Source organism: Agelaius phoeniceus, chromosome 1 (assembly GCF_051311805.1).
Source record: "Agelaius phoeniceus isolate bAgePho1 chromosome 1, bAgePho1.hap1, whole genome shotgun sequence".
NCBI classification, from domain to species: Eukaryota; Metazoa; Chordata; class Aves; order Passeriformes; family Icteridae; genus Agelaius; species Agelaius phoeniceus.
In genome coordinates, this window is record NC_135265.1 from 60,831,938 (window position 1) to 60,850,647 (window position 18,710).

Sequence of the window (18,710 nt, forward strand, 5' to 3'; positions counted from 1 at the left end):
TGGATATTAGCTGAGATTTTTATTTGTAAAGACCTGCACAAGATGAATGAAATGCTACTTAGTGCATACATGTAGACTAACAAACAATATCCTTCAGGAAAATAAAGGATCACTAGTAAATTTCTTTCTTCTGAAACATACAGCTGCAAGCAATTTGTTCAGTAGCTTTATCTGGAGAACTTTGAGAGATCAAACAGAATGCATAAGTGGCCATCATTGCATCAGTCCGCTGTCTCTTTATAAATGCTCTTCCTTGCAGCAGAAGTCTTCTTAAACTCAGCACTGCTCTTTGGTGTGCCCATGCTCACCAAAATACATGAATACGGGAGCTGTAATCCCTGTGTACTACCAGCCACTGGATTGTAGGATTGACAAAAACTGAAAAGGGTAGTCTGAAGTATCTCCCTCCTGGAAGCAAATCGTAGGTCAAAATAAATTTACTCTTCATTACCTAAGACATACTTTCTCTGGGAGACAGCCATCCTTGTAACACCACCTGTATCTGAATTTTCAGACATTGGGGAAATAGGTACTCTATTAAATAATACTAAATAACCTGGGCTGAAATCATGGGTATAACTAAGAGACAGAAGAAAATTATAATAAGTGCTTATAAAGAACTTAATTACTCTAAAAATTGTTCTTAAGCTGCTTTTGTATCTCATGTCTGTCTTCTGATGAGAAAATGAAAATCAACACAAATAAGAGAGCAGACGACATGGACATTCTTCTTCAGAGGTGTACCAGACATCTAGCTTGTAGGACAGATCTCCCAGAGATGTTGGGAATGCTGGCAGCATGATATCTGGAGTGACACTGCTGGTGCTCAGCACTACAGTGCTGTGGCCTGCAGTCCTCCTAAGGAATTAAACCTCCTACCATGCTGAAGTCTACTTGCTACAAGATGTAATGCTTTAGTTTGAGGCTTACTGAGGATTCAGAGGAGGGCAACCTGGACTGGAGAATGATAGGGATGTAAGGAGTTAACTTTTTTAAGCAGGTAGGCAAGAGCAGTTTATAGTGCTGACGGATGGCTAAATGCCATAGCACTACTCTTGATTTATTTGTTTCTCTTATGCAGCCTTGAATTTCAGAGGGAGACATGAGGCTTAATTTAGCTAAAGGAAGAGCACATTTGGGACTTCTGCAGCTCAGTTGTTTCCTTGATCTGCAAAAAAAAAGCAGAGGAGCTGTGGGGGGCAGCATTGTCAAGTGCACCCACCAGTGCTATCAGCGCAATTTTTATTTCAGCATAATTGAAAGAAGACAATTATGACTCATTCAGTTAAATATAAGATATGGAAAGGGCAACGTAAATACATGGAAGTAATAATGGAGTATTGCATTTCAGATGAAAGAAGAGAGCTGATCTATTGCCAACACTTATGATATGAATCATAAATTTTGCAATAGTTGACTCTCCTGTAGTAGTCTCTGTTATGGAAGTAATGCAAAAACACAGGGGATTTTCTGGTTTTGTTTCATCTCTAGCAGCTTTGCAGATTTATTATGGAAATGAACTTGGAAAATATGAGCCCTGCAGAAGGCAAACAATAAAAGAAATGAGGAAATTTATTCATTTTCCAAATCTTATTACTTCTGAATTCTGAAATTTGGCCTTGTAAATGTTTGGGAATGGACAAGCATTGTGATAAAGAAAATAAAAGATAAAGAATAAAAGACAGATAAAGAAAAGAAGACAAAGGTAGATGTCACACCCCTGAAGCCAACAAAGATATTTTAATATAACAAAGCATTTGGGGAATGTATTAGGCCTGGAGACCGAGATCTGGTCCTGTATTTGCTGTCCACTGTACCAAACACTCTATTCTCAAGGAAAAAACCACAGTTTCCTCATAGATTTTACCATCTAACTGTAGAACAAGAATCTAATATGTGGATGTCAGCAAAATAACGGGATGTGAAGCACAAAGGAATGCTGAGGTAGTCATGGACAGCATAAGGAACCATGGTCCAGAATGACTGTCAGGCAACTAATTCTTAGGGTTTTTCTTAGGAATTTTACTCTGAGTTGCATCAGCTCTGCTTTTGTCACAATCCCCTTTTCCTGGCTCCTTTTGATTTTTCCAAGTAATGAACTGCAATCCTTGGTGTATTTCAGGGGAAAAAAACAAGTGTATATGTAAAATATATTTGGAAATGGATTTGCTGTACTACTTGAGCTCTCACTGAGTTGAGTCCTTCATCAGAAACTAATTTAGAAAAGTGATTACTACACATCCATTGGGGTCCTCAACATGGACCTATTCCCAATAATTAGTAGTAACAAAAGCAATACGTAGCAAAAAAGAATAGCATTCTACTTGCATAATGGATTAATGTTTTATTTTTCTAAACTAGCTTCAGATCCACATTTAAGTTTTTGGTTTTTTTTAATAATTTGGTGGGGTAAAACACAATATATATTTCTGGTGATTCTAAATATAATTCAGTTTTCACCTGGGGCAGATAGGCACTGATTATTTCATGCCTTTGCTGCCTGTTCTACAATGGTCCTCTTGAAACTCCTGGTATTCTCTCTGTTATTTGCCAATATCAGTTCCCAAATCTCAGAGAGCTTTAGGGTAAACAGCACACCCCAAGGGCAAGTCAGGACAGCACCAGAGAGGAGATATCACCCTTTTTAGATGTCTCAGGATGAACCTGAGTTCTTTTTCCAATATTTGGATTCAGTGTCATGGTTTTAGCCAGCAGCCCCTGTTCAGTCCACAAGACTGCCTACTCTGCCTCTCAGTGATAACAGACATACTCAGTGTGCAAGGCTGAACATGAATTTCTTTCTGTCCTGAGAGGATTTTTTTATTTCTAAGGAAGCAGAGAGTTTTTTCATTCTGCTAAGTTTTTATTTAAAAACTAGTAACATCTGAGAAACAAATTCAAAAAGGACTAGTGTTAATGGGGAATATAATGTCTGAAGCTGTAGTATTTTTAAAGATGGAAAAAGTGAACTGATAATGGCAAAGGTGAAAGAGGAAAGAATAAAATCTCTTTCAGGGTAAAAGGACAGAAATATCCAAAGTCACTAGTTTTTAGAAATCTCTAGACTCATCCCCTATGTCCAGTGCAATGGAGGCTGCTAAGTATAAGCTTTTGCTGATATGACAGAATGTGGGACCAGGCAGATCTGCACTTTACTGTCACTGTTTCTCTAGAATCTCTGCTCTAGAAAGGAGACTTTCAATGCAGAAATTGGATGCAAAACTTGAGGTTTTATTGCAGATGTAATAAAAGAGTGTTCATGGAATAGTAACAACCCAGAAACATATGACCCAGAATTACTGGTAGTACATTTAGAGAAGTACTTTAAGAAGTGTTTAATTCACTGTTTGACTGGTAGTTGGGAAAGTAGAATTTTTTTTTTTAAAAGGAGGAAATGTGCTGTGGTAAATTGCTTCATCCCTGCTGTGCTGATGGATACCTTGTCTCTTGCTATTGACTGTAGTGGTTGTGGCTCTAGAATAGGACTTGCCAAATTATTTACAGTGAATTTAAAAATCCCCTAAAATTCAAACACTTTGAATCCCATTTCAGCTTTATTAAATGGACTTATTTCACAAATAACAAAAGGTTATTTATTTTTTAACTTTCAGAATTAACACCAAAACCCAAGTGAAAACTATGTAACACTTACAGGTTTCAGTACTCTTGCAGATGTATGCTTTGCAGTGGGAGATATTTGTGTTCTAGAATGCAAAAGTTCATTTAAATTTAATTTTTTTTAATATAATGCAGTGATTTCAGTCCTAGTTCAAGTACCAATTAATGCAAAATCAGGTTTGTTAAATTAAATCTGTGCCACAATGCGAACTGTATTCCATAACATTTTATATATGCTTCTGGATGGCAGACAAGTTTGCTTTCTTCAGTCACCTGCCAAATATGACTTCTAGCTTGTTTATGTGCAGGTGCAGGCAGGTGGTCGGGATGTCAACTATTTGGGAAAGTCACAGGTTTTGGGAAATCCTGTGACCTGAGGTCAAGCTAAGAGTACAGAAAATGAAGAAGAAATAGGAGACATCAAAATGTGACATCAAAACTGTTATGTCAACAGCAGTTTTGTGGAAAGGCCCAGTGCTAAGGATTGGTTTGAAAAATTCCAAGGGTTTGTTGAAGAGCAACTATTGGGCAAACACAAAAGGAAAAAGGAACAGGAGGACCTGTCCCATATGGAGAAGCTGCAAAACCACTTCAGAACAGCAGATGAAACAGCAGATGCAACTATTCTGAAACAAACATGTACTGTAACCCAGTAATGAAGTATAGCTGAATAAGAAGTGGTTGATGTAGTCTCTAGATAAATTTCATCCCATACTGCTGCCCTGTATGCTTTGAGTTCAACCAAATCACCTTTCTGTCATAAGATGTGCATAGACAGCTATAGATAGTGCCCCAGTGGCATCATGGTGAACACCCATGTGGTTTGCTGGACCTGTATGAGATCTTCATGCTACATTTTATATCATTGAGTGAGTGGATTCAGTGTAATTAAGTTTGGAAAGCATTTAAGGCACCATATAGCACCTGACAGTATATGATGAGGATCATTTTTAATTTCCTCATTGGCTTATGGAGAGCAAACCCCACTTACTGCTGTGGCTGCTGTCCTGTCAGGTGGTGTTTCAGTACAATCCACAGAGGTGGAGTTATTCCAGCCATGATGCCAAAATCCTCTTGGCAACCTGGGCTGAAAAGCAGGAGTGGTAGTGTTTTAGCACATCACCTTTTTCAACTGGGGGGACTTTATTCCCACTAATAATAAGGCACAGAAGGCATCACTAACATTGAGTCAGACAGCATTCTACACTGGTACAACAGTCATGCAGCTAGATGTTGTGCATAGAGAATGCTCACATTGAAAAGAGAATGCTCATGTTGGAAAAGAGACCCACTAAACACAAGGTGTTCATGTTTCAATCTTTGCTCAATACCAGTTTTATTTACTTATTCTGAGTCATGGATGGCACTTCAAAGGACTGCTGCTATTACCTGTAAACATCTAGAACACATTTCTCAGGGAAAATATTTATTGATGCCTCTTTTATCAGAAATGTCACAAGAATAAAATAATTTTCCACCACATGAGTTGGCTAAAATACAGGCATCATGACAGAAGCCAATAATTCAATGTAAGATATTGATGGTCACACACGCCGCTTTCCATTTTGAAAAGCAGCATCATTCTGTGAGGTGCATGAACAGCCCATCCATCATTCCTAGCACATTAGGGATCCCTGCTATGTCACAGAATCTCTTTTTGATGTGCTATCACTGTTGGCTACATAGCAAATTACTATATTTAGTGTGCTGCCTAACCAAATCAGCTGTTGCCGGTGTGAAAATTGGAATGTTATTTCCTCCTCAATCCCTGCTAGGTTACAGCTAAATGTCTGGAGAGCACAACTGACAGAACAGAACAATTGTCCAGCATAACAGTACAGAACATGAACACTGAGATATATAAAGACTCACATGATGTGCTCCACAAGTTAACACACACTTAATTGCCTTTTAATTTCCTACTGAGTTTTCAGGTGTATCCAGCAGTGCCAGTTGCAGTGTCTTATGAAGGCCACTCTAAAAGAGACAGCTATGCTCATAAGCACATCACTTTTATTCTGCAATTGCCTTTACTTCTCTTTTTCTCCATTTTGCTAGCTGTGGCTCCAGCTATCTGCTGTGTTTGATTTGTGTTCTGGCATCCTCTCACTGAACTACAATAATCAATTTTTCTCACTCAAATGAAGTGGCTGCTTATCTAACAGACTTAAATGTGCTTATTCCAAATGGAAGCATCTGTTCTGATTGAGGCACAATGGTTCTGATTTATCAGAAGTGTTCAGCTATCCTTACCTTTACTTTTTATAAGCACATATATTAATCCACTTCCTCCATTCTCGTCATGCCATACTCTTTGCAGCTGTTCAGCAGGTACAGGTACCATTTGAGCTTCTGGCATTCTTCATGGGCTGGATGTTCTTCCATTAAACAAGCAGAACCTCTCTGCCAGTCACTGCAATGACATGATGCAGCAGGAAAAAAAACCTAAACATGGTGGAAACCTGCAGACAGGAGACACCAAGGAGGGAAGAGGCCCTAACCTTATTATACATGCTTGATATGGATACAAATAACTATTGAACTGGTATGTGATTGGGTACAGCAGAACTTCCTCCTTTTCACTGTTTCAATGTGTTTCTTACCTTTATTAGAAGTGGTTGATTTTTTTTCCAGTACCTGTTTCCATTTCAGAAAAGAAGGAATTTTCATCAAAGACTAATTTTGGGGTAGGTTAAGTAATAATCTTCCTGAAGGTGCTCTAAATGTTTTTGTAGAAGATTAAGAACTGAATCAAAGATTATTTAATTTAAAAATTTCCTCAGAAAATATTCAGCAAATGTCATTCATGAAGTTATTTGAGGGAAAACATTTCCTCATTCAACCCTAATACAGACATCTTGGTTTTTATCTCTTATCCGTCTGTTCTTTTCTGCTGGTGAAAAGGAAAAAAATTATGGTGACTTTAAAATGTAGATTTCTCTTTAGCAGCTGAGTACTTCATGTCATTAAATTCTCAGAGGGATAAAGTCAGAAACATATTTTTATTTTAATGTTTCTCTTCTTTACCCTTTCTGTAATTGTTTCATTTGAAAAACTATGTCAGCCTTTGGTATTCAAACTCCAAGCCTTGCAGAAGAATCCTATGGTGATGAATACTGGATGAATGCCTGCAGTGCTAGAATATGCAGTTATTAAGTTGGATATGAAGAACCTATCTGATCCAGCAAATTTTTGTGGTACAAACTGAGATATATTTCAAATGGAATTCTGTTGAATATTGTACTGTTGAGCCTTTTTACCTGCATAAAGTGAAAGTAAAGACTATTCATAAATGTCACTTAAAATTCTCTAGGACAACAGAAACAAGGAGATAAATCTTACATCACTGTAGCACTTATGAAGGTAGCATAGTCCTGGGGCTCTGCAGTGAGAGCCCTCCTGTCCATCTGAAGTCAAATAGAAGTCAAAGAGTCTTGGCCCTTCATTAAATTGGACCAGAATAAGAAAGGGATTGAATTAGTGCTTTGTCATCATTGAATCCCCAAAGATTTACACTACAGTACACAAAAGGCACAGCTGGTTGCTTCTGTTAGTCAACAGTTAAGGAACATACACATTATGAAGCACAGTTTCCAATCCATTGCAAGGCATAGGAATATGCAAAATCTTTATTTGGGTAAGAAAAAACCCAGATGTTTAAGGACCTCACACTTTTCCTTTTACAGTATAATTAACCTGTGTCTTTTAGCTCACATAGCACAGAGCTAAACAGAAAGACCACAAAACAGGAACTGAACCATTGATGTTGTCACTAAAGGGCATGGCAACTTCAGAGGTACTTCATTTATGCAGTGTTCTTCACACTGAGGCTGTCTTTCCCTGTGTTTCTTTTCTTTTCCACCTGGAGCAACACCAAACAAATAACTGAAAGGCTGCACAGTTGGCCAAGGGTGAAGCAGAGTTTCATGCACACTGTGTCTTTTCTCCAGCTGTACTATGATATTCATGGTGCTTTTGGGTAATGCTCTCGGTTTTTGGTTTTTTTCACAGGGTAATGATATTTTCAAATAAGCAGGGAATATAATATCATATAATATATGATTCATAACCTTCATGCAAGTATAGTGTTTTCTGGGCTTAGGAGACATGCAGTAATGGAAAGTGAGACAGGAAATGGAGAAGCTCAAATATTCCTTCTTGAAATACACGTTCTTCCTCTCCTAGTGTATGTCTTTCTTCCCAGACAGTGCTATGACGCAGCATGGGAGAGCAGGGTTAATGAAAGGACAGAAAATATGTGCAAATGTCTGATCCACCACATATTAGCAATGTGTTTCTTTTTCCCCACCCAAAGGGAGACAAAAGCAGAAAAAAGACAGAAAAAAATTATGCCATATTCTGACACAAGAAGTACCAGCTGTTAGGAAGAAGATTTGAAAACTATAAGGCAGCAAGACAAAAGTCATTGATGCATTTACCCACTTTAGTTTTATTTTTCAAGAACTCTGCTGATTATTTTAGTAGATAAACAAATTTTTAGCCCCCTAAAAAGAAGAATCCTACACAGGTTTCTTCCCCCTGATTCCTTTGTCTTCCAAATCACACTTTATTTCATTAAGTATACTCTTTTCATTAGAACATATACAGAAATTAACACTGTCCAGAGATATTATCTTAATCCTGAGGTCAGCTCTGCCATGTTATTTCTTCAGGGCTTATTTTCCTGACTGTAATGCCACTCTAATATTGCTACCTGGTATGCTAGAGCTGCATTAGGTTCAAAAGCTTGTTTTGTTTCTCTCTCAATGTCAGCTCATGTCAGGATGAAACAGTTCTGCTTCTCCTCCCTCTTTTATCTTTCTTGTGATAAACAGAGATAGCACTTTATTAACTCTTTTTATTTTTTTTTCTTGGTGGGGATAATACATCAAAAATTGTAAGATATTCATATTCTTCAACCTATAAGCATACCCAAAGTAGGTAAATTATCAGTGCAATAAAACTATCATTTACACTACTCCACTTCAACAATATTTAGTCACAGATTTACTGCTGTACAACGGGAAAAGAAAAGAAGACAGTTGTTTACACTGCCAGTCACCCCTGTGAAAACAACAGGCAGTGGGCAGGAAAGTGTTTCTAGCTATGATTGTGGGAGCACAGCCCTACCCAGGCCATAATACTGCCAACACTCACATTCTCTTAAATGAAATATTCTTCCATTGGGGTTGTTTTTGCCTCTTCTTTCCATCTCTGTTATATCTTCCTAAATTTGAACTATCTGATGAGTAAAGTCAGATTTGAAAGTGAATGAACAAGAAAAATTTTAACTCATGAGTTCATTCCTCTTTCCAAAAAGACAACATTGCTGGGTAACCAGACTTCTTGTATGCACAGTAGTACTGAATAAACATGGGTATTCTGACTTCTGTTAATGAATTTTGCAGTATTTGATCTAAAATTCCCTTGGGAAAGGAAGGGACTTCCCTTTGCACTCCCACATACAAGTTATTCAAATCTTAATTTTTGTAACTGTACATTTCTGAAAAAATCCACTTGCATTATGATGGATGAAATTTGATATGAGATAATAATAATCGTTTTGAAAAACAGATATGCAGCATGCTGACAGTATTACTGCTACTGGGTGTGTGGGAAGTTCCTGTATGTACACTATCAAAATTTTCTGGTTTCTGCATCTGTATAAACATTCAGAGCGCCAAATCAGAAAGTGTTTACCAAACAGTAAATGGCAGAGCAGAGAAATGAACAGTGCAGAAGAGGCACGTGATGGCAGAGCACTAGAGAAATGTGTTGGTTACACTACAATGGCAACTGTCCTTCCCTGAGGTTGTGTGAAAAATAATTTGACTTCCTGAAAGTCACAGTTTAGATGAAAGGGATGCTAGGGAGAAGTGGGAAATTCTTAAAAATAGCACCAATGCAGACTAGGCTGCTTTGTCTGGTTCAATGTTATGAAACATTGCTGATTTTGACTTCTTAGGTTTGATTGAATTTTCTCAAGAAATGCTTCATATGCTTGGACTTATTGGACTCTGTGCATCCATCCAACCATTCCAGATCTTTCTGCAGAGCCCTTCTACCTTTCAACAGATTCCAACACATGCTCCCAGCTTAGAAGAGCAGCCATGGAGTGGTGCCAGTTGGTGATCCACTGAAAGGGAACAGTTGATGGAGGTTTTGGTTCTACCATATACTGGAGAGAGGGTAGTGATACCCTTTAAGAATTTGTCAGCTGGTCTTCTTTTCCTTAGGCAGAGAAACATCACAGGTTCTACCATGTCTGTAATTGCCTCATACCTTAGAGAGGACAGGATGGACCCTAAAGTAAATAAGGGTGTGCACTAACTATTAAAATCATGCAAATTCTGAAATGATTTATGCAGTACATTCTTCAAAGATAAGAAAGCAACTAAGCCTATAGATGGTATAAATATTGAATGACATTAATGTTCCTTAGATATCCATTTTTTCCCAATAATTCTCCACCAGAAAGGTAAAAAGGTAGGGTCTAATTAGATCTTGCCCAAATTATTAGTAATTAGTCTGCCCAAAAAGCCAAAAAGGCTTTGTCTTAAACCACTTGTATGTGATTCTCTTCTCACACCCTTGAAAAATGTAGTTTTGGGAGCTGTAGTTGAATTTCCTCATGTCTTTTGCTACCATCTGGAAGATCAACCTGCGCTGCACCATGGTCTTTGTCTTTTGCATAAAGCTTACACCACTGTTTCCCTGGGAAATTCATTCATTAGAAGATACTGAAGGCGGAAGGTATTCAAACTACCCTTAAACTGCTGCCATACACTGGGATTCCCAAACCAGCCATTTTTGTTATTTTAATATAGTGTCTTGATCTAGGGCCAAAAGCTTTTGCTTTCCAAGTGCTTGGTTTTCACACAAAATACCAGATTTATTGACAGAAAAAGATGTTTTCCCAGTGACATGTTGTCCAGTGGTGAAACAATTTTTCAACCTCAAAGTAAAACATGCCTGGCAAATTTCTAATAAAACCCTAATCGACAGCAATGTGTCTTCGCCGGCCTGTTCACCTTGGTCTAGCCTAAGGGATGCTATTACAGAGTTGAATTCCTTCCAGCTTATATATCTGAGGAAACTGTGGACCAGGGTCTGTAACTTGCCCTCTCTTTTTCTTCCTTCCTTTCTTCAAAGACCTTCTGGGAATGCAGGGAATGCAGTTGTCTGCACCTTACAATTTTACTGAATGGTGGTTGGCTCTCCTAGCAAGAGTCGTAATAGAACCAGGGGACAGATCTGGGACTTTCTGACCGCCTTTCTTTCCTGATAGCTCTTGTGGGTCTGGCTGGAGCCACAGTACATTGCTTGCTAAGGTGAAATTCTGGCTCTGTGAAAGCAAATGGCAAAATTCCAGTAACTTCACTCCAGCCAGGACTTCATCCTGTGCATCTAGCCCACAACTTAGCAACTTTACCTATGCCAGTGTGTGTCCTCCCCATCCCAATCAGATGTTTAACACGTAGCACCTGGCATTTCCTTCTGCTGCTGTGTTTGTTATCAGAAACACTTCAGTATTTTGGCAGTTGGGGTCAGTTTTGTTTCTAGTTTACTGCTTAGCAGCCAACCTGAGCCTGTCAGAAAGTTGTGCTTTATTAGGATTTTCTAACCAGGTACATCTTGTGATTTAGCATTAGTTTGGTCATTTGGGTCAGTGTTCATACATGGACCTACACCCATCAAATGGTGCATCTGAAAGTTCATCTCTTGTAGCTCACAGGCTATCTCCCCACCCCAGAAATGACAAGCAGCATCGCATAGGGATGCTCAAAAATGATGATGCAAGGGTAAAAGAACAGAACTTGATCAGAGCTAAGCACAAGAAGTATGTTATCAAGGCCACAAACTCCCAAATAGCTTTGAAATGAAGTTTCCTAAAGTCATTAAAGACTAAAGTACCCAGAGCTTCTTTTGTTGGAGTCCTGAATCAAAAAGAAAAGAAAAGAAAAAAACAAAACCCCAACAACAACTCCCTCCCCACAAAGTTCAGAGTAGAAAAATTAACCCTGGGAAAATCTGGAAAGCCTGAGATTATACCAGACATTCATCCTCAAGCTGATTTTTTTGTACAATCCTGTGTTGTGCTCAAAACAAAAATCTGAGAATACTCCTTAAAGCGGAAAACAAAGCTCTGCTCCAGCCATACATCTGTGAGTTTTGAAACAAAGGTTTGTTTGTGTGCCTCAATCACTCTTGCCTATGAAAGCAGACACTTACTTGAAAAACTTTTCAGGGAAACACTCTAAACCAACATCCTGGTATAAATTTGCAAAATGCAATACAGGCCTGATTGTCTTTGGAGAGGATGCAGGCCGCATACGAATAGCTCTTTCTGAAACGTAATGTTCTTTGCATGGCTCAGTGGCTAATGTACAATAAATCAACAAAAGAGCGCTTCAAGAAAGCTATTGGGCAGCAGCAAGGCCACTGTTATTTTATCTTTTTACAGTATTTAATTGGAAGTTTTTTCCTGAAACTTTACCCAACCTTCAAATTACTAGAGTCTGTATAAGAAGAGATTGATAAGATGAATTTTTTTTTCACTTTTTTTTTTTTCCATCTCCTTACAAGAGAGCAAGTTTTTGCCGAGGGAGAATAAAGTTACAAGTGTCTAGCATTTTGCTGAGGGAGAATGAAATTAGATGCTGAATGGAGCGGATAGGAAAGGCTGGGAAAATGCAAAGTTGGCAGTCATACCAGGTCAGTCTAGAGCTCCCACTGTCCTTCTACTGCACCAGGTGTCCGCTGCATTCAAATGATACTATTATTCATAGACTGAAGCAGAGTATTAAAACTCCCCCCAAAAATAATTTGCAACTGAATAAAGATATAATCCTGGAAATATAACTCTCCATTAAGGGTCCCCATTAGCAACACAAGAGCCCCATTGTCAAGGAGTTATGTATATTTATCAAGTTAAAAAAAAACACAACAACAACAAAAAAAACTTCTCTCAGTGCTTACATGTTAATAGAAAACTTTTATAGCCCTAGTCTCGGAACTAGTAATGCATAAAATGTAAAGCATCTATTATTCTTTGGCAAACTATTTAACATTTGACAGGGAATTGCTAAAACTTGAATAGTGTTCTAGCAAAGGATCGGATAATGTGATCTCTGCTAACTAAGGGGCTGCCATGGAGCAGGCGAGGGAAGTGAGACTTCATATTTTAATAGTTTGCATTTTAGCAAGCTGCTTTAAAGAAGGTTTTTGCTGACTTCTCCTTTCTCTTGTAGAAAAACGGGTCCTTTCGTTTGCAGATGGTATCTGGTGCATAGGAGCTTACTATGCTCCACTAGAAATAGGAATGCTGGAGGTCCAGGGAGATTTCTCCCCCTGCCACTGGGTTCCTTGTCTAGCCCCCGCCCCCCTAAATCTTAAGTCCTGTTCTCACCCTCCCACCCCAGCCCTCCCTTCAGATGTCTCACTCTGCAGAGGGGCGTGATTTGAATTACCCTTCCCAAGGAAATGAATGCTGAAAGGTAAACTTCTTAATGAGGCGCACATGAAGCCTTTGCCTATCGCTCTGGGAAATGAACCCTTAAAAAGCAGAAGTTAACCACCTGATAGATTCAGGAGGAAGGTTTCCCACCTACAAGCTTTCCTTCACTGTGAAAAAACATACCTTCAGTGAAAACAACAGAGAAACTAACAGCAGTCAAGGCAGAGGACAAATTCAGCATTTTACTTATCCTGTTGGGAAGTGCAAAAATCATTAGAAGCCCCTTTCAAACCATGCCTGACAACAGGTTATTTCAGGAGAGAAATGCATTCAAATACGCCTCCATCACCTGATGGTTGTATGGTAGTGCCTTATTTGAATGTTATCAATTCTGGAAGATTTTACAGAAACATGAAGAAATGTACAGATAGAAACAAAATGTTAAAATGTGAATTCAAGTCTGCCTTACCCAGAAAACTCTCCCTCTCTCTCACTAGCACCTGTGATTCCTTTTTAGTATTAGTATAAGCCTGACAGCATAAAACCACCACCATATAAGAGCTGAAAATCCTTACTATTAATAATTGTTTCAATACACAAAAATGCACAAACATATTCAATTTTTAGAGCTACACTGTGTCATTCTATAAGGAACAGAGAAGAAAGCATAGAAAGCAGACAGACTAACATGGAATCAAATTTTTAAAAAACAGAAAAAAAATTCATGTTTTACTTCTAGCCTCCTAATTAAAAAAGATAAAGGCCTGTTCTTTTCACATACATGGACAGAATTCTTGGGAGAGAGACAAGCAGGTCTTTCGGAAGACCAAAAAAAAATATGCCAAAAATTCTATGTAAGTGGCCACAATCATGGCCCTTAACATTTGAATAGTGTGAACAGCAGAGCCTGAAACACAGGGTGTGTAAGTGCATATTAATTTACTTATTTAAAGTTGTTGTTGCAGCTGGGCATGAAATAGACCCCTCATTCCTAAGAAGGCACAATGCTTTCAAGGATAAGCAGAGGGTACACTCACCTTGGGGAGATTTGCCTAGTTTTTGGACTCCCTGCCGAACTTTGCAGTAAAATAAGAAAATGTCATCCTTTAGTAAGAGAATAAACCATTGGTTTTTTTTCAGTCTGGATTCAATCCTGTTGTACTGGCCTGCTGAGGATAACTGTCCCTCACTGTCAGTGCACCATTTTCTACTAGAGCTGTTATTTTGTGGCCATTCCCATCCCTTGACCATGGAGTGTCTTACAATTTTGTATGGACAAAAAGTGTTTTGTTGAAACAAAAGTTGAAAGTGTTGGTAATTCAGTTGTTTAATCAGTGTTGAGAATTTAGACATGAAATCTCAGCATTGTGACACACTGGGTCCTTTTGGAAAACGGGGACCATGGCAACATTGGCTGTGTATGTGTTAAAGGGATATGGGGGAAGAAGAGAAGAAAGAAAGAGGGGAAGAAGGAGGCAGGAGGCCCAGACCATCAGGCTTTGCAATGTACTTATATTTTCAAATATATTTAATTGCAATTAATATATAAAGAAGTCTGTGTTGGGCTGAGCTAGCAATGCTGTTCCTTTAATTCAGCCAGTGCATTTGTACATATTAAAAACATTACACAGCAGGGGCTATAATTTCACATGCTGCCATCTCTAGACCACGACAGCAAAACACAAAAGAGACAGCATGTATGCTGTACCCCTGCATGTCATGTAAAACAAGGAGACTGCCTGTAGTATGTGTGCGTGCACTGAGAGAGATCCAAATGCAGCTCTTCTGAAATTTTAATGCCCTCATAAAAATAAACAAACTTCAGCAATATACAACATGATTCCAATTAGTAGCTCGATCAGAATAACTTGGCATTGTCTACTGGCTTTATACCAGGCAGGCAGTGAGATGTCAGACGGAGGAGTCCATTCTCCTCTCTGTGTGTGATCAACTCCCATTACTGGTAATGGAAGTCACATACACATAAGGGAATAATATACCCCTTCATGAGAAAAGCTCTCCTGGGTGAATTGAAGGTGTATAATGTTGTGGGTGTTTTTCATTCCCTGTCTCTACTATTGTGTTTCTCCTCAGCCCATTCAAATTATTTCATATGGACAAGTGGCACACAGTGTTTGGTCCTGTTTTCATTAAATCAATAGCAGAACCCAATTTTGCCTCAGTGTAAGCTGAGCTGGGTCCAGAAGTATCCTTTGCTTCATTTTTCAGAATTATTCCTTACTTTCAGAAATAATTATCAGCCTTTTACCCTCTTCTTTGCCTTTGGCTGCAGATTTAAATATATTTTAACTCTCAGATTTCTTCTTGTGTAAATAAGACCAAGAGGGTTCCAGATTTACAGAAATGCTACTCATGGAAGACATTAGCACTGTGTATGAACTGCCTCTGTAAACATTTCGGGCATTCCTAATTATCTCTAATCTCCAGATTTCTTCTGTCATAGTGTTTTGATAAATTTGCCAAGCAGAGGACAAGTAGGGAAGAAAAGAACATAAAATCCAAATGACAAGACAAGTGATGAGACAGGTATACTAGAAAAAGAAAGGAACCAAAACATGTAATCATGAGGGTCGTCACAACTACATTGTTCATTGTTTCAAGCATTTCCTGCTTGCTTTCCATGCAACATACACTTTAAGTGCATCAAGCATAACTATGAACAATATTGTATCTTATTTGCAAGTTGTCTCAAAACCCATGTGACGTAAAAGTTGATTAAAAAACTGTGAAATAGCCTACTGATATCCCTTGAATTCTCTAATACTGCAAGGCTTTGTCTACATTAAAAAGGCAATAGCAGATCTGCAGAGCAACAGAGCTGATGGTGAGGAACGTGTGCTTGTGGGACTTTTTTCAGAGTAACTCTAACCTGGTCCCAGAGACTAAAAGCCTGAGATGGTCTGATAGATAATTATAGTTCTCTAATAAAGTGTTTTAGATATCAAAATTTTGTCCTTGAGTCCAGTAGCCGTTTCTATGGTTATAATTCTTCTAATAGATTTCAGTGCTCTTTATATCTTCTTCATCATGTGCAATTGCTGTTTTCAATGTATCTTTCTTTCCTTGAATTTGTTTCCTCAATTTCCAGTTACCTCTAGGCCTTTACAACAGCTGGGGAACTCAGATTCTTCCAGACCTGCTGGCCCAAGGTGAATCTTCCAAAACAGAAAGGCATTTTAATTTTTCTACTATTGTGATAGGGTAAGACATCCAATTAAGGTCACACTACAGATATGAAAGAGAGCTCGATGTGCTTTCCATACTGACTGTGTCAAAAACACTAGTTTTGCTTACTAAAACAGCAGCAGAAAAATCGGGTAAACAAATCAGGTTTCTAGTTTCATGGAATGCCAGTATTTTAAATACTCTTTTTAAAAAACAAATTTCATTAGCATGGGAAAAAGTAGTACTCATTATCCCCTTTTATCATATACATTGTCATTTGCACTGAACCTTTTTAAAATTTTATTTCATAGCACTAGAGCTATCAGATCACACCAACCTTATTTGAAAAGAAGAACTGAAACTGCATCATTCCTGATATGAAAAATACGGCTTTTCCCTGTCAGGCACTTCTGAATCCTGTCAGCAGGCCTGCTTCTGACCATGACTGAAATGGACAACCTGAAATAGAGTATATAGTTAGTTCAAGCTACATTGGGGTTAAGGGGAATTTGCAAGTGGTATTCCTACCAAAGGTTAAGCTCTCCTGTCTCGACCAACCAATTGGTTTTCCAAAAGCACTGAAGTCTTGCTTCAGAAGAGCAAAGTTCCCATGGCACAAACAGCAAAGGAATGATCAAAAGTCATGCTGGATGCTGCAAAACCAAATATGTGTTTTTTAGAGATAGAAGGAAGCATCTTCTGAGCTCTGTTTCATGAGTGTAACCAGAATCTGGTTATAGCAATCCAGCTGCTGTCTGGTTTTCACACAGTAGGAGATTCCACGAACTGAAGGGAAATAAATTTATGTGTTGAAGATTTTGAACATAGTTCACATTTTTTAAATAGTTCCTGTGAAAGTTTGGCATTTGACTTGAAATACATTCAGAAAAATGATTCCAAAATTGATTTTTCTGTCCAGAAAACTGAAATTCTGAATGTGTGTGTGTGTGTAAAGTAAATTTTAAAAGCCTTTCACAAGTAGCATATTCCTACTTCAGTGGTTTCCCCACATACATATAAAACCCCCAAATATTTTCTGGTTCACACTCCTAAAGCTTAAAATGTACATGGAACATCTTGAGACAGCTCTTAGACAAGGATGCATAAAATCAGTGAGAACTAGAGTAGCTAGTACAAGCACTTTACTTGTTCACTGGACATCAGGCAGATGTGGGGATAAAACTGTCAAGTCTGAAAACACAAAGAGAAATATTGCTATTTTCTATTATTCACATTCTTCCCATGAGCTGTTTGCTCAGTTGCCATGGCATAGGCGGTGAGATTTTATAATTTTTCCCCTGTCTGCCATGTGCTCATACAACAATGTGAATTTAATCAGTCCAGACAGTTGGTTGTGTTTTGTCCATGTGAGTGGAATAAAACTTTTCTCACCAGCTAAACCCACAAAGTATCTAAAAGCCATAAATAATCAGTAACTCCTATGACTTGCACCTGCTTGCTTTATTTGACCAAGGATACAGAAAGGCTCATATAATGAACAGTGTTCCCAAGCATTAATCACCTCTGATTGCTTATAAAAATCAAAGTAGATGTTATGTTTAAAATATCAGATGTATTTTTTTAGTTTCTTTCCTGTACCTAGATTTTAGTCAGGTCAATGTGGCAACCTTATGTCCCTCAGTGAAATTATGCTTGTTTCAAAAATATTTGACAGGGAAAAGGACAAAGTCTGGGTAGCAAATAAATTTCTAGTCACCTATTAATCATAACAGATGTATTCTTGTAGTACATCCTAATCAGCAAAAGGAAGTGGGAAAGATTAAAAAAAAAGCAAAAAAGGCTGGACAGAAACTATAAAGCACTGCGCTGTAAGAGAGATCTCTGCCAAGCTTATGCAGAACCAAGTACAAGTATGTGCCAGCTTGTACAAAACAATACAACTTTATTTTGTATAGCGTCTTTCATCCAAAGTGTATCCCAAAACCACTTTACAGGAGTTAAACAATACCGTTACAGAGATAAATAATAGCAGAGGGAGAGCAAAATTAACAGATATGTGCAAGTCAGAAAAGATATATTTTCAACAGAGATTTGAAATGAGAGCTTTACAGGAACACTGGAGTGTTTTAGTTTTAGCATTTTTCTAAACAGAGCTTAGCAATGTCTATAGAGATACAAATCAGAGTGAAAGTGGTAAATTCCAGGAAATTCAAAGGTATGGCTTCATTAAGTCCTGCAGGTTCAAAATTAAATTAAGCCAAAATCAAAAGCCAACAGAACAGTTTAAAAATTAAGGCAGCCTCTCAATCTTTACACTTTTGGCATTATGCCATTCGTTCAGCTCTATAATATTTGTAGTTAGCTGTCTTCCTTAAATGGAAAAAAATAGAGAAAAAGTAAAATAATGGAGCCAAGAACTGACTACTCTGTGCTGTAAATATGGTGCAGCTTCAGGAATAATGAAAAGTGTACATTGGAGACCAAAATT